General features: G+C 39.1%; 1 protein-coding gene and 1 long non-coding RNA gene across 3 annotated transcripts in view; one reads left to right on the top strand and one right to left on the bottom strand.

Annotated features, from left to right (window-relative positions):
* SUSD6 (sushi domain containing 6) overlaps window positions 1–8,968 on the bottom strand; it is a 55,903-nt gene extending 46,935 nt beyond the window's left edge. The window contains exon 1 of one of the 2 annotated variants that reach the window (XM_014060254.2): window positions 8,613–8,968. The gene's annotated coding sequence lies outside the window, so the exon portion shown is untranslated. Of the gene's footprint in view, window positions 1–8,304; window positions 8,483–8,612 lie in introns of those variants that run through there. The other variant, XM_014060255.2, reaches the window with a different exon arrangement.
* A 181-nt stretch (window positions 8,969–9,149) lies between these two features.
* On the top strand, window positions 9,150–16,221 carry LOC148049652 (uncharacterized). Its single transcript, XR_015697484.1, has 2 exons — window positions 9,150–9,449; window positions 14,819–16,221. It is a non-coding gene; the product is annotated as an uncharacterized LOC148049652 (long non-coding RNA).
* The last annotated feature ends 242 nt before the right edge of the window (window positions 16,222–16,463 follow it).

Genomic DNA, 16,463 nt, shown 5'->3' with positions numbered 1-16,463 from the left:
AACCTTTCACTTTAAAATGTTCACATTTCTTGCAATCAAGAACAATGCTTGTACCAATGCAAGTAATTTCTTCAACTTTTTTTAATTTGCTGCCCAAACCGATAATCTGATATGATAGCTGCAATGTATACTCTATCATTTAATCAATATTAAATGTAATGACTTCCATAAGCAGCAACAAACCAACAAACAGAAAGCAGTCAGATGTCAGCTGAGGCCAAGTTGAAAATAAAAGTGAGCTAGTATGCTCTTTTTAGCATAGCTCCTGAATTCCCACCTCCTCACCATAAGCTAACTTTGCTGACAGAACCATATTAGGAAGTCTTTCCATAGTGAACAAAACTTATTTACAAACTCATCACAGAAACAACAGATCCATCAGATTATTCCAGAATAAGAAGCCAAACACAAATACAAAATCTTAACAGTTATTCCTTCAAACAAATATCCAAGGTAATTTGTTTCAGGGAGCCAACTCAGAACCAAAAGTTTTACTTTTTACAATTACTGGCAACACTTTCCTGATAAAAGCCTGTTGATATATTTTCATCAGAAAAATATTCAGTCTGTTCCTTTGAATATTTTCTCCAGAGAATATATATATACAAAAAAAGCAACTTGCTGAAAGATCCAGAAATTAAAAATCTGAACTGCTATAGAGGATCGGTGATATTATGCATAACTCTAAGTAGTGATGTATATTATAAAGACATCTTGTTGTTGATAAATAGTTTTAATAAGGAAGTAATGTAAGATTGGTATTTAGAATACTTTGTTTAAAAATGAAGGAATAACATTTTTGTTTGAATGTATGATGTACAAGGACAACAATGAACATAAGCATACTTGATGGATGATTGGCGGGATTATGCATAATTGAAAGAGTAGTGATGTATAAACATAAACAGTTGATAATTTCTTTTACACTGTAAAAATATTCAGAATGAGATAAGTGATTACATAAAGGTATATTGTTATTAAATAGACAATCAAGAATGCAAGGGAATTGGGTTCGTTGAAAAGAAAGAAATATTAATTGTAATTGAATATATGTTGTACAATGAAAGTGAGGTACATTAGATGGAAAATCTGTGATTGTATATGTAATTGAAAATATGGATGCACAAACGCTTGTAAACCAAACGACATGCTGTATGTAATGGATGAGAATTTTTTTATGTTGTCTTTTATGTTTAAAAATAAAAAACATCTGAACTGCCACATGATAGACTTACAATGAAATTATTGCTTTGCATTATTAGTTTGCATTAACTATCCAAATTTGCATGCTATGTCAGCCAACAGGCACTACAATTTCAGAATTCTGTGGTTAGTCTTTCCCCTTGTAAGGAGTTTTAGTGCCACTGTATTTCATGAATCAGAGTAAAAAGTATATAGATAGTCTTCAACTTACGATCACAACTGAGCCCAAAATTTTTGTTGCTAAGTGAGACATTTGTTAAGTGAGTTTTCTTGGCAACCTTTCTGTGGCAACCTTTCTTGCTGCAGTTGTTAAGTGAATCTGCAGTTGTTAAGTTAGTATCCCATTTGTTGGCTGAATCTGGCTTACCCATTGACTTTGCTTGTCAGTAGGTGGCAAAAGGTAATCACATGACCCAGGGACACTGCAACCATCATAAATACGAGTTGCCATAAACATGGGTCTAAATTTTGATCATGTGACCATGGGAATGGTCACGTGAAAAGTGATCATGTCACTTTTTTCAATGCTGTTGTAACTTCAGACAGTCACTAAATGACCTATTGTAAGTCAAGAACTACTTGAATTGTCTGATGGGGGGGGGAGTAAAGTTTAAATTCCCATTCAGCCACAAAACTCACTAGATATTCTTGGGCAAATTTGGGTTAATAAAAAGTTAAATGAATTTACAACTTAAGATTTGATTTATTTTAAAAACACATATATTACATTTTGAAATACTAAGACTATGCCGATGTAATAACATTACAATCTGTCAAATTAAACTGCAAAACAAAAAAAATTAAATTGGAAAAACTTAATAGAGTAATTGGTTAAGATATGAAAAAAATGGAATTATTTGTCAATTTGCAATGCAGCCAATCCCAGAGGACTTGTGGGTGGTATACAGTAGCACACAAAATAGGATCTAAATGTATTTTGCCCTATCCAGATGCATAAACCCTCTAGATCTGTGATGGCGAACCAATTGCAGGTGTGCCACAGGTGGCATGGTGAACCATATCGGTGGGCACATGAGCTCAGCTCCGGCACGCACTTGATTTTGCGGTCTTCTGGGCCCACCAGAAGTAGGAAAACAGGCTGTTTTCAGCCTCCGGTGGGCCTCCTGGCGTGGAGGCAGTTTTCACCCTCCCCGGGCTCCTATAAAGAGTCTGGAGCCTGGGGAGTAAGAAAAATGGGTCTACCGTGCCATTGCGTGCCAAAAGCAGGGGGAGCACGGTGTGTGTGTGTGCATGCGCGGGGGGGAAGGCACATAGAATTATGGGTGTGGCTGTGCCCATGGACAACCCCCCCATGCTCCCCCATGCTTTTGGCACATGATGGCAAAAAGGTTAGCCATCACTGCTCTTGATGCTGGTTCAACATCTTCAGTTTAGTGCACAACAGTAAGGTATCAAATATTAGCCCTATACTTACAATGGCTTGCTCTTAAGCAAATAAACATCTCTCTTTGGTTTCATGAAGTTAATAAACAGCATGGGGGGAAACAAAGAGCCCTATATGACTCCTTATTGGAATTCCCATGGAGTCAAGCTCTTTCTTCCATAACACTTGACTGGAATTACACACTTAAGTAAGACGGAACCTTGCAAAAGTATGCCCTCTACTCCCAAAGTTTATAGGTAATTTAAAACAATGCCACAGTTGATAGTATTTATATGGTATGCTATGAGGAACTGGCCCTGGGAGATTAAGAGGAAGAGCTGCAGATTAGACAATGTTTAGATAAGAGGCAGATGAGCCCACAGAAGGAATAGGGGTGTGGCAAATATTTCAGAAAGGACCTTCCTTAGTTTCTTGAATTCCAAAAGCGGGGGTGGGTGGGTGAGAGACATGCTTTTAGACTTGCAACATTCTATTAATACCATATCACTTTATAATAAAGATGGAACTAGTACTTTTCAAATTGGACACTTTTATTACAGGTTCTCTGAAGCTGAAATAAAAGGAAACCTCCTCTAAAATGGGAAGGCTGCAGACTTTATGAACATTGTCCAAGGAGAATCTTGAGAAGGGGCATATCACCACCTCTTTCACAGAGGGACTGCCTTCTTTCGCAGAGAGGCAATTACCACCACATAGCTCCAACCACACACTCCCTTTTCTAGCAACATGACCAACCAGGAAATACAAGAATCGCACAACTGCTAGTGTCCCAGGGACATATGATTGCCATTTGGGACCTTTACTTCCAACAAGAACATTCAATGGGGAAGCCAGGAAAACTGTAAATAGCACTCATATGATACAGGATGCAAATTCTTTTCCTGTACAAATCCTAGTTCTCATGGCATTCATAGAATATACAGTATGAAAGAAAATAAGAATATAAATGAAAAAAACTAGTTTCTAAAATGTTAAAGTGCTTCCAAAGTTTTTGTATATTAGGAAAGCATTAAACAAAAGGAGGTAACCATTAATGAGCTATTTTGATCCAATAAAAGTATCCTGTTTGCAAACTTTAGACTATGGAACAAGTACTCATAACCGTTTCCTGTTTTCATTCGCTCTCTGTGCTACAAAACAACATTGTATCATTAAAAACTGTACTTATTTTTGTCTATCTTATTTTGGAAAAATTAAGACTCATTAGACACATATAATGTATGTTTAAAACATAAATCTTTCAACTCCTAGTAGAAAATATTATCAGAGAGAATTAGCATTAGCTAATGATACACAACCATATGGCAAGTTTATCAAATCTAATTGTTGGCATTTTTGATTATAATGAATAGTAATTATTCAAAAATTGTAGAAGATGTAGAAGCAGCAATGACTGGAGGTTTTTTGTACAATATATTTTAAGTGTCTGCCCTTACCTCATTTGTATATGAAGAGTCTATTTTCAAATGCCCTGTACTTCTTTCAACATAAAAGCAATAATCAAAGTTTCAAAAAACTGAAAGTATATTAAAAGCTATTACTTAACATTTGGGCAAATGGAATTTTTTCAAACTCCCAAAATATTGACAAAGGAATATTTTATAGAAAGTCTTCTGATACCATTGATCAACTACAGTACATTACATATTGAGGGAAGGCTGCAATCAAAACATAATAAAAATTCCTTATCGCAATTATTTCCTAGCTAACAAATTGAGGTAGGGGAAGCAAAAGAACAAATATGAATACTCTTAAATTATTTTCAATTTAAGTGTCTAACAATCAAAACTTTAAGAAATGTTTAAAAAATAGCTTTTACCTTTTACCTCAGGAACATATTAGTCAGTATGATAACCTTGAAAGATGCACTTTGCCTTTCAGAGACACTGTTAAGATTTCCATTACAATAAGGAAGTCTCATGTATTCTGTGTCTATGTTTCAATAAGAATGGAATACAAATAGAGGCAAATACATGGTCATTTCAAATATTTTACAAGAAGCCTTTTTTTTAAATGCATGGATTCAGCTAATAGTCACAATTGCAGTTCAATCTATTTTATTCATTTTATTTGTTAAATTTATATATTTTCCCCACAAACGTTTATTTTATTTATAAAATTTTGAAACAGCTCATCTCCTCAGTCTCCAGCCTCAATTTTGCCAATACAATAACTTTATTGGACAGGCTTCATTGAGAGGGTGAATTTGAACCTGGGTCTTCCAAGTTGTAATTCAACAACTTAAGTACAATATAACATTGACTATTACTTCAAAAAAAAAATTCCAATCTCAAGGGGAAAAAAATGCTGCGTTTAAAGTATTCCTATATATGTCAAACACAGGTGGCCTAAATCACATTTTTGCCTTTTGAATTTTTAACTCTGTACTGCGTTATAAAATAAATATAAAATATTATTCACTCACAGCTAAAAATCAATGTGATTTTGTCCAAATCATCAAAACTGATATACCAACTCCCTCCATACTCATTTAAAACTACAATTCATTATGCTTGGGGGTTTTTTTCAAATCAAAATTTCCCCCCATAGGTAAATTATGCTTCTTGTGTTTTTCAAAAAGTCGATAACAACTCAGCAATTATAATACTTTGCTCCAGTTTACTGTAGATATCAAGGAGTTAGTTTCAAATATTAACCCTTGAATATGATGTCTGAGAGCTACTTTTTCTTTAAGTTGGAAAAGGAAGTCCAGAAGGAAAACAGTCTCAACAATGTTTGATTAGCCTTTGTTACCTGACTCAAATCATTCACACCCTCCACATACTTCACCATTTATAGGTTTCAAGGTTCAGGCGGTGAAAATAACAATTGCTTTTGCCAGAACAGAATAAGGACAGATATTCTGCCTTATTGATATTTTATTAAACTTGTATCTCTTATTTCCACCAGGAATAGGCAAATAATAAATAAAAATAACATTAGAATTTTAACTTTTCAGAAGTTTAGTTCAACACTTCATTGGGCGTTACTCATATTTTCATTTACTTCTTGATCTAATTCTGGTACCACCATGTATATTTAATTAGTAAACTAGACAAAGTATCATCAGCACACAGCTTCAGGACTAAAGCATCAAAATGTAGCTACTATCCTTCAAGACATCATTAATAACCTTGTCAATGTATAATTAAACTTTACAGGCTGAAAACCTATATTTAAACAAAAAGCACATCCTCTTTAGCTAACAATACAGGGTTGGAGTATCCAATCTAAATATCCATTACAAAAGAGGGGAAAGGCAATTTTTGCTGATTTCCCCTTCTGAGGATCAGCCCCAAGAAACTGTGGGACACTTTAGTATGGGAATCAGGGTAGTCAGTTAAAGATGAAATAGACTGAAATAATATCACCACTCATTTTCTCCAGTGGAAACCCTAGTGATAAACCCCTTCAGGGTGGAATGCTATAAACTTACAATAGTGCTATAAAACTTCACTCTCTAAAAAGAATTTAAAAATTTGAATTACAATGATAGAAAGGATCCTGCCAAGTACAGCCTTGTTACACAAGTTTCAGATTAACAGGAAGACTAAAAAAAAAAGCATAAGGAAGCGACTTGGCAAGACTTCAGAGTTACTGAGAAATTGAACAACTATTTCCACATTTTGCTTTTTCCCAGTTATGACCAATATTTGATGCAATACTGTTATTCAGAAATACCCAAATAAACATTTTAAAAAAAAGGAAACGTAAATCATATTAAAGAACCTTTCTGTAGAAGATCTCCTACTCCCAAATTTCATGTTCAGTCAAGCAAATTTTCCCAACCCTGGAATTGACAGTGAGAATAGTTGTACTGTACAAGGAACATAATAAGAGGAAATATCCCAAGTTTGTTTCCATCTTCACCATTAAGAATATGGCAAAGATCAAAATGTATTAAATTGATAGTATATGTTCTTCATAACTATCAACTATGAGCATACAAAACAAATAAGTATCCAGACATTTTGCTTTACCTGCTCAACAATCAAGTTTAAAACTTAAGATGCCCTAAATTTGCCGTAATCATGTTTAAAACCCATTTGCACTAAACGTATATAAAACAACTATTTTGAATGAATTACAAAGTTCCAAAACCATTGCTTTTTTTAAACTTCAAATTTGTCACTAATTTCTGTACTGAAGAGGTAAGAAGTAAGAGTGCTCTTGCTAACAGGACATGATGCATGTATGCTAGCTAATCTTTCAACTCAAGTAAATCCTCAGAGACATGCAAATACAGAAAATCCCAGGCGACCATTTAGTCTTTGACATAAACTGATTTGATTAAATATCTAAATCATGTAGAAACTTTAACAGATACTGTAAATTCAAAACAAAATAGCATGAATATATCCATATTAATATATGTTAAATTTATACTATAGGAATACCATAGATATGCATTTACTTACATATAAGAAAACTATTTTTAGAAGTGACTTGATAGAACACAATACAGAAATATGTTTTTTAAAAACCAAATAATGAGAATGTAAGCCACTATGAAAGAAATCATCAACACGCTACAACTAATAAGACTGTTGGGAATTAAACATCAACTTCTAGGCTTTAATCTTACTTCTTTCCCTTATCTTAAAGTAGAATAATTACAAGGAATAAATTAAAGCAATGAGATGTAGAGTAATACTGTAAGTTTAATGATCGATATAACACTATAAATGATGACAGTACTATTTAGAACAAAAAGTACAATTGCTTACGATTAAATGTTCAAACGTACTGTATCCAAGAGATATCACCATTTGATAGCATCAGGTTTTCACTTGCATGTTTTGAAAATATGGATGAAAAACAGGCTTTTCAATGTGAAGTCTGAGTAAGCAAATGCAACCTTTATACATATTTACATAAAAGTCTGACTCAGAATGGCAATTTAAGCACATTAGAATATATTCTATTGCTACAGGTTGACATTCATGTCAAACAAGGTCAGTATCAGATCTACTGTTTGTTTCTGTTCTAGTAACCAACTACCTTGATACAATTATCAAGTCTTACATAAAGCTTCTCAGAAAAGGCTGTTATGGAAATTGATTTCTTCCTAGCTTTATTAATCCAATAACAGACTTACTTCCTCCCCCCACACCTTCTTTTACCTTTCCGGGCTAATTACAAAACCGAAACTGCATATGAATTACCTTTAGAATTTCGTTAAAAGCCTACATATTTTTGCAGCCTCATAAAACAAAGATGTTATCCAGAAATTTTCTCTTTAAAAACAACAAATGGAGCCACAGGAAGCCCACATTTACTAAAACATCACCTAAGCAAGCTGCAGATTGAGACACAAAGAAACCGAAAGGCACTCCACCCTCTCCGAGTATATTTCATATAATACTTGTTTTGTGAAGTCAGCCAGTCTAAGATTTTCCCCTTTAGCCATAGCCCAGCGGAACAGCTACAAGAGCGTGAATTCATCTCCGTTTCAGAATCTCCCTGGTTGACGTAGACCGTCCTCCAGGAAGTGCTCCAAATCTGGTTTTTCCACGCAGGGTTTCGTCCAGACAAGTTTCCAAGTTTCCCAGGCAAAGGGGGGGGGGGATTTCCACCACCTCCCCGGTCTCCCTTTTAAGAAAACGGGAAGGAAACTGCGGCCCGTTTTCCACTGCGGACAACCCCCAGACACCCCCCCCCAACGCAGGCAGGGATTCACATATGTTGACCTTCACCTCGACTCTCCAATCCACCCTTGACCTTTGCAAGGCATCGTCCGCTGCATCTGCTGAAAGGGAAGCCCTCCAGCAGTCTCGCCCTCCCCCAGGCTCAGGAAAGCAGGTGCGAGCGCCTGGCAAGGGAGCAGCCGAGCAACTCTTGACTGTGGCGCCCAACAGCCGCCTTCCGCGCTGTCTGTCTTAACGCCCGTTCGGGTAACAAAGAGCCAGGAACCGAAGCGGGGAGAGAGAGAGGGAGGCGCCTTCCACCCCCGCCGCCGAGACACTCCTCCTCCTCACACGCCAGTCGCCACCGAGCTACTTACCCAGCGGCCGCGGCAATTCGGCTGCTTCAGACCCGGGCAGCTGCTTCCCCAATTCTACGGAACCGGGAGCCCCGGTTACTGCAAGAGGCCTGCGTGCCCTTGGCTGCCCGGCGCTGGGAACGGCGGGGGGAGGGGAGCGGAGCCGTCTCCTCCTGCCGCAGGGGCTCGCGGCGGCCGCTGCAACCAACATTCACGGCAAGGAGATTCGCCCCCGCGCGACGAAGGGGGAGGCCCGGCCACGGAACGTCCCGCGTTGCGCCCGAAAACCCCGCGCGCGAGAAGGCGCCGGTCGCTCGCGCTGCTGCTGCCGTCGCCTGCTTTGCCCTCCTACTCCCTTCAACTCTGCTGCTCCGGCTTTCTCCGGTGCCAGAAGCAACAGCCTGGGCTCCGACTTGACTCCGCCCCACTCTGTAGCGCGAGCGGGGCCTCACGCGCCGGGCCTGCCGAGGAGGAGGAGGTGGGGGGGAAGGAGGCGGCCCTTTGCGCGCGGGGGTTTAAAGGGCCGGTGAGTGGCGAGCGAAAGGCCGAAATGAGAGGCTGGAAAGGAAAGGGGGCGGAGGGAAGCCGTGGCTGAGGCGGGGCCGCTCCAACTAAGCCAGAGCCTCGCTGCACGTGGACTGCCAGCGTTGCTGCACTCTGCCCCCCCCCCGCGCCCTCTGCCTGCCACCGAGTAGGGAGATCCCCACGGCCGCTGTGGGTAAAGGAGGGAGCAGGTTTGCTTGACGCGTATCCAGGATAAACCAAAGAAAGCGGCGTTTTCTACTCGGCCCCGTTTTGCATTCCTTTTACTTTTGGGACGTCCTCATAAAACATTCCTCCTCCCTTCTCTCGTCCAAGGTAAGCAAAACTTGGGAGATGCCCTTTACGTGGGTCTGCATCGACCTAGGAGAGGTGCTTCTCAATGCAAAATAGCGTGGTGCGTAGGGACAAGCTGACAGCCCAAACTTGGTTTTGAAATCTTCCCGAGGATTTATCCTAGCCTTTTAATTCCGGCCCTGTCCCCCCCCCCCCCCAATCGCTTTCATTCCGCGATAAAAATTCCCCTTTGCGAGATAGAAAACTTTCTTTGGTGTACAGGACTTTCTAGATCAGTTTTTAAAAAAACCTTGTTGCAGCAAAAACAAAATTGGATTTGGGCCACTCTAGTTGTTTAGTCTTTCGTCTGCCAAAAAATCTGCTTATTTTTCATTCGGGCCTAACTCATATTGAATTGTTTTCAAGTAGAAGTGAGTGTAAAACAGAAATTCGGGTTTTATTCCAAACCTGGAATAATCCATTGGAAGGAGTTCCATTTCTGTTTTGATTAACAGACGTTCATCCTGTTCCAGTTTTGGTTGAACAAGATAGTGTTAGAGCCCCTCCCAGTGGCATCGACTGCAAGTAATTAGGAAACCAAGGTGATGTGTGAGGATGATGTCATGATAGAGAGATGCCTCCATTATATATACCTTCTGACAGATATGCAAGTTGTTGAAGATGATAAGCACATTTTGTCATATTGCCCCCTTCCTGTTTCAATAGAGGTCCATAAGCCCTCCTCTTATCTTTATCTGCCAAAAACAGCCATTTGGATAAGAAGGGGAGGCCTACTCTTCAAAATCAGTAGAAATAATTGCCTGTTTTGTTTACTAACTTTGTACTTTTCCAGACAATGAAGATGAACATGAATTTTCCAAACTCTTTGTAAAATATGGGGAAGGAATTTTTTAGTGATGAATATCTATGGAGATTCTCAGTCAACCAGGTCATGGTTGTCCCAAAAGTGCTTGTTCAAGAGGCAACGGGACTTTCTGGTTTTTCTTTCTTTGAAGTTGCTTCTCATCCCAGAAGCTTCTTCAGCTCTCTCTCAGTTTTAGTGATGAACTACACCATTTTCTGGGTTTGTTAGCATAGCCAGCAAGTTATTCTGTCCAGCTCACAGGATCACAATAAGACTCACCTCTTGCCTGATACTGGCCACATGCCTGATTCCTTTGGCTCCCTGCATTATTCCTGAAGAGATAGACTCCGCTCCCCATTTATCCTTTCCCATATTCTGTTGTCATAAAATCTGTCTGTGTACTTTGAGTTAGGATGAACTTCCTTTCACTGACCTCAATGGGAAGACAATTTCTGGTGTCACGTGGGCTACCACAACAGTATGATCTTTGATTAGACCACATGACATATTATGACTTCCCCCCCCTTTGTTAAATGGGGTGGGCGTGGCCAGCACGTGACACATCCGGCCCGCGCACCACAAGTTTGACACCCCTGGATTAGAGGGATATAAAATACTGCCTAAAGCATGTTCCTCCATGTGCCTCTCAAGTTCTGCCCCCAGCTCTACCCTGTTGTTGCCTGCCTCAATTGACAGAATGTTCCACCAGCATATTTCACTAATTGTCATGGTGCCCTATCTCAACTTACATCTCATTCCTTCCCCTCCTAAAGTTTTTCAGCTGGCAAATCCTGAATAAATCCGAAACTTCAAAATCATAGTGAGCAGAGCCTTTTCAGCATGTGATGATTTTAACATAGTAAATCCTACAAATATTAGATGTGATTTCAGCCTCCTAAAAAAAAAGTATCATAAGATGTGATAGAAATCAGAATGCAGAACAATGTTCTGACGGTTTAGTTTTTGTAGACAATTTGGAAAAAAAAACAAAAAACTAGCCATTATTAAGAGAAGCTATGACACACTGCATCCCTTATTGTACAATTCTTGTTTGTCAACATTGAGTAAATACCTACCATGTAAAAGAATCAGTTGGTAACCAAGTTCTTTCTGTAACCACAACCACCAAACAAGTTTATTTTTAGCAGCGTGGGCAAAAGATGCAAATATTCTTACCTTTGTATGTTTGCCTAAGATAGTATCTTTGAATGGCTTTAATTGCTTAAATGAAGGGTGAGTCCTACCAAGAAAACAAGGGCATTCATTTAAGAAAGCCACATCTGAATGATAGCATGGGAGATATTTTTTTCAACATTTTTGATGATTGGTTTTTCTCTCTTTCCTCAATTATAGTTATTATGAACCAGAAACCTAGCTCAAAACACAGTTCTAAAGAAATGGGGAATTATTGTTAGAACAGTACAAATAAGACATGTGTCATTACAAGCTAATTATACCTTTCAAGGTCAAAAAAAGTCTCCCCATTATATTATAGAGTCTGATTTTCTAAATGCGGGATTGTGTTAAGATAGGGCTGTAGTACCAACCTTTCAGTAATCCATTCCTTTGACCAAACAGTAAGAGAAACAGATGGGACTGTGAGACATGTATACTGCCAGGAGTGGGGGGGGGGGGGGGGGAATGATCCAGCCAATTCAGTAGGCTGTTTGCAATCATATCTCCTTCAGAAGAGCTTAGGTATATAAAGTGATAATTTCTGATCTTAGGGAAAGAGACCCAAAACACTCTTAAGAGAATTGGTACTCGTTCAACTACCCAGAGCAAATTATATCAATGAAAACCCTGCTGTATTGTATAGGTAGTCCTCGACTTACAACCACAATTGAGACCAAAACTTCCATTGTTAAGCAAGACAGTTGTTAAATGAGATTTGCCCCATTTTATGACCTTTCTTGTCATCGTTGTTTAATGAATCACTGCAGCTGTTAGTAACACGCTTAAGTGAATCTGGCTTCCCCATTGACTTTGCTTATCAGAAAGTTGCAAAAGGTGATCACAGGACATTGCAACCATCATCAATACATGCCAGTTGCCAAGCATCCAATTTTTTTATCATGGGACCATGGAGATGCTGCAACAGTCATAAGTGCGAGAAACAGTTAAAAGTCACTTTTAAACATTAAACATTAATATTAAACATATGGTTGTAACTCAAGGACTACTTGTATAGTGTTTATTATATTGTTTGTTAATATTTCAGTCTTTACCAGGGAACTAAGGGGACACTATGGCTACAGAAGCTTTACTTTCATTCCCCAGACTGTCTCAAATCAGTAATTTGTAGTGTGGGAGAAGGAAAAATATTAAATACAAGGAGAATAATTGAAATCAGTATTTGATCTCTGTAGATTAAAATAAATGAAATAAAAACTGTTTTTGTCTTCATTCAACCCTCCTCTTTGTCTTGTGACTCCACCTATTAACATGCTATTCCAAAGCCAAGCGAGGCCTTGGAAATAAATAAATTGTACAGATCCCTTATCTATCTTATCTACTCCAAGAATTGGCAATGGCCATTCCTAGCTTCTCTTTCATTCCTATTGGAAGTAATTAAAAATCTGATTTGAACATTTTATATGCAAAGCTCTATCACTGACCTGAAACCTTTCTCAACAAAGCCTTAGAGCGTTATGTAGAACAGGGGTCTCCAACCTTGGCAACTTTAAGACCTGTGGACTTCAACTCCCAGGATTCCTCAGCTTTGCTGGCTGAGGAATTCTGGGAGTTGAAGTCACAGGGCTTAAAGTTGCCAAAGTTGGAGATCTCTAATGTAGAATACACTACACTTGAGAGACCGCCTCCTGCTGATTACCTCCCTATGACCAATTAGATCCCACAGATTAGGCCTCCTCCGAATACCATCCGCTAGCCAATGTCGACTGTCAACCCCTCGGGGGGGGGGGGCTTCTCTGTCGCTGCTCCGGCCCTTTGGAACGATCTCCCCGTGGAGATTCGGACCCTTATCACCCTTCAGGCTTTCCGCAAAGCTATCAAGACCTGGCTGTTCCGGCAGGCCTGGGGCTGATGAGTTCCCAGCCCCTCTTGAATCGTTGCGACTGTTGCGTTGTTTTTAATCTGTTTTTTGTATTTGTTTTTGTCTTTGTTTGTTGTTGTATTCCCCCCCCCCCACCTTGTTTGTTAGCCGCCCTGAGTCCCTCGGGAATAGGGCGGCATACAAGTGTAATAAACATTGAACATTAACACTTTGTTATTCATTTCTAACTTTGGGAATACATTTCCTGACTGCAATTGAGAACATAAAAGGAGTTTGTGTGTGTGTATTTCAATCTGTATTTTGTTTAATCCTCCAAATTACTTTTTTATCATGGTAAATACACACATAATTCATAATGGCATTCTTAATTCCAGCAGTAATGCAAAAATTATAGTGAACCATTGGCTCACAGGAGCAAGGACAACCTAACAAGAAGTTGGATTTAGCATAGGACATATGAACAGTTACCCAGTGTTCTTACTCATCCACATCTCAACAGCCTCCAGGCATTGAGACAGAATTGCAATGGCATCACTTGGTTGGTCTAAGATAGAAATGTATAATTACCAGTAGGTATTATCAACATATTGATTATAGCCTTCTCATATTGATGTGTAATCTCCCCCAGTAATTTCATATAGATGTTTGGAGCAAAGAGAGGGTAGATGTCCCACAAGGAAAGGATCTTGGGCTTATGACTCCCCACACACCAGCCCCAGCTGGGACAAAGGAGAAGAATCCATTCCCAGTCTTCTCAGCTGGTCCAGAAAGTGCAGTTCTAGTTAGGAAGATTCATTCTAACAATTTTGTTGTTGAATATCCACAATCTTAAGAAATAAAGGTAAATCTGCTTCTGTTAAAAAGAAAGGATTTTTCTTATTTTTCATGCTGGCAAGTGGTTTCCTAGGGTCTTGATTATAATCTGCATTTCATATGCATTTGGCAATCTTTTATACACCAGCTGCTTTCTGGGTTCCTCAAACAGCACCTGCAAACATAAATTTGTAACTCAATTGACAGCTGCAGGGCAGATGGGCGCATGGATGAATCTGGAATTGCTACCATTTTCCTAGCAGAGTTTGTATCTTTAATATCAAAATAACAGATCTTTTACAGACAGTGTCCAGCAAGTAAGTGCCATTATGGAGAAACTTGCTGAATTTCAGCTTGTTAAAACTAAAGGGAAAATTAAGTTAGCTTGTTTTTCTGGAACGTTCTATACATATACATGATACACAAAATGACACATTTTGTCTTGTATGGCCATACATAACAGAAGGCAGAATGGAGATGATCAATAAATAAAATAATGGAAGAAACTTGATGCATTTAACACAAGGATATGACTTCATTCTAATTAGGCCTAAGTGTTACCTATTGAAAATGGTTCCTATATAAACAGAGTCTGTACAGAGGCAGGAAACAGCTGTATTATCAGCTATACAATATGCAACAGGACAGGAAAGTAAAAGTTTAAATACAACAAAAGAGCCACATAGGATTTTGATCCTTTTTATCTTCTTTCTGCAGCAAATGTCATTCCCATGTTGATCCAGTTGGGGAGGTAGAGCAGGAGAAGTCCTCTAGCAAAGTGGATACTTTAGGAGAAGACTCAGAACACAAATAACTCTTATCATGTTTCCTAAATGAAAAGAAGCTGAAGGATGTGGCATTCTTGTGTCACCCGGAGTTCTTTGCAACAGAAAATACCAGTAAAATCCATCACAGAGCTGTCCTGAAGAAGATCCAAGGAAATCCTGTGAAAAACGGATCCCTTCAGCCTGTGGGAGCTTGTAGAGTCTAATAGCTAATATCTTCCAAGACCTGGTTCTTATCCTCATAATTTTCTTACCCAAATCAATGTTTTGCAGAAGGACACCAACTTCTATAATTCCCAGTCAGTAAGGGGGGAGGGGTTGCTCCTCTCAGCTGGGAGAAGGAGGACTGTTGCTTTTGAAAATAGTACCATTTGGTAGAGGTGGGAAAACTAAAGTTTAGAATACTTGCTCAAGTATTGGAATCCTTCAAACTCAGCTTTTCTCACCAGGATCCTGGTGAGTCAAGTTTTTGGCAATTAAGGCTGTACTTTTTAGTATTTTTTTTTCCAAGTCCCTTGGTGGGTCAATCCTAGGGCTGTGATGGTGAACATATTGCACGCATGCCAGAGAGAGCACGCAGAGTCCTCTCTGATGGCATGTGAGCCGTCATCCTAGTTCAGCTCTGCTGTGCATGCACATGCGCCTCCCGCCGGCCAGCTGGTCTTCGGGTCTCTGCCATGCATGCGCAGGAGGAGGGGTATGTGCGCATTACATTTTGGGGGTTTGGGAGCACGTGCACTGTGGGCACTCAGTCTGGAAAAGGTTAGCCATCACTGTCCTAGGGAGTCTAATGGGGAGGGCAGAGTATAAATTCCCCTTTTGTACAGGCATCAAGCATGGAAATTGTATATGTGTGTCTTTAGACTAGGTTTTACTTGGAAGATTGAGAGGAAAACAGTCTCTAATTATGCTTTTTGCCAACTGCTCCTTTCTACCTTTTGACAAGTGCGGTCATTAGGGAGTGTGGGAGTGACAGGCTTCAGATAAAGGAAGTAGGCCCTGAATTTATAAAGAAAAGCTTTCACAGATGCTTTTTTTCCTGATTGTTGTTCTTTCTCACTCATCTACTGAATATACACATGTATAAATCCATCTGTGGATAAGATAAACTCAATTCTTGGGATGTATAATCACCTTATCTACAAGTATGTATGGTCACATTTAATCATGCCCCATTTTACCAATATCTTTTAGAACAAGCAAAATAGTTCATTGATAAAGTCATAATATAGTATACCTATTTCGGTATTACAGCAACTGTTGTTTTCAGAACCCATTTACACTTTAAATGTATTATACAGTACAGTTGTATAATAAAAGATGTCACTAATCTTCCCACATTCTTAATTTTTGTCAGGGATGTATTGGAAGAGAGCATAACCTTGAGCCCTGTTATTTGTCATGTGGTAAATTGAGCTGTGTTTATTTACTTGTTTAAAAAACATATATGACTTTCCCTCTACAATTATCTACTTTTACATTGATAATCCTGATAGATGGGGGTAAAGACTCATTACCTTGGAAGCAGGCCAGATGGTTCTGTCTAAGTCAGCTTTTGAAGAATAGCTTAGGGGGTT

This window comes from Thamnophis sirtalis, unplaced genomic scaffold, assembly GCF_051295495.1.
Source record: "Thamnophis sirtalis isolate CommonGarterSnake01/CBP01778 unplaced genomic scaffold, rThaSir2_p1.2 scaffold_1, whole genome shotgun sequence".
NCBI classification, from domain to species: domain Eukaryota; kingdom Metazoa; phylum Chordata; class Lepidosauria; order Squamata; family Natricidae; genus Thamnophis; species Thamnophis sirtalis.
The sequence above is the reverse complement of the archived record's forward strand: the minus strand, read 5'-3'. Positions and strand labels throughout refer to the sequence as shown.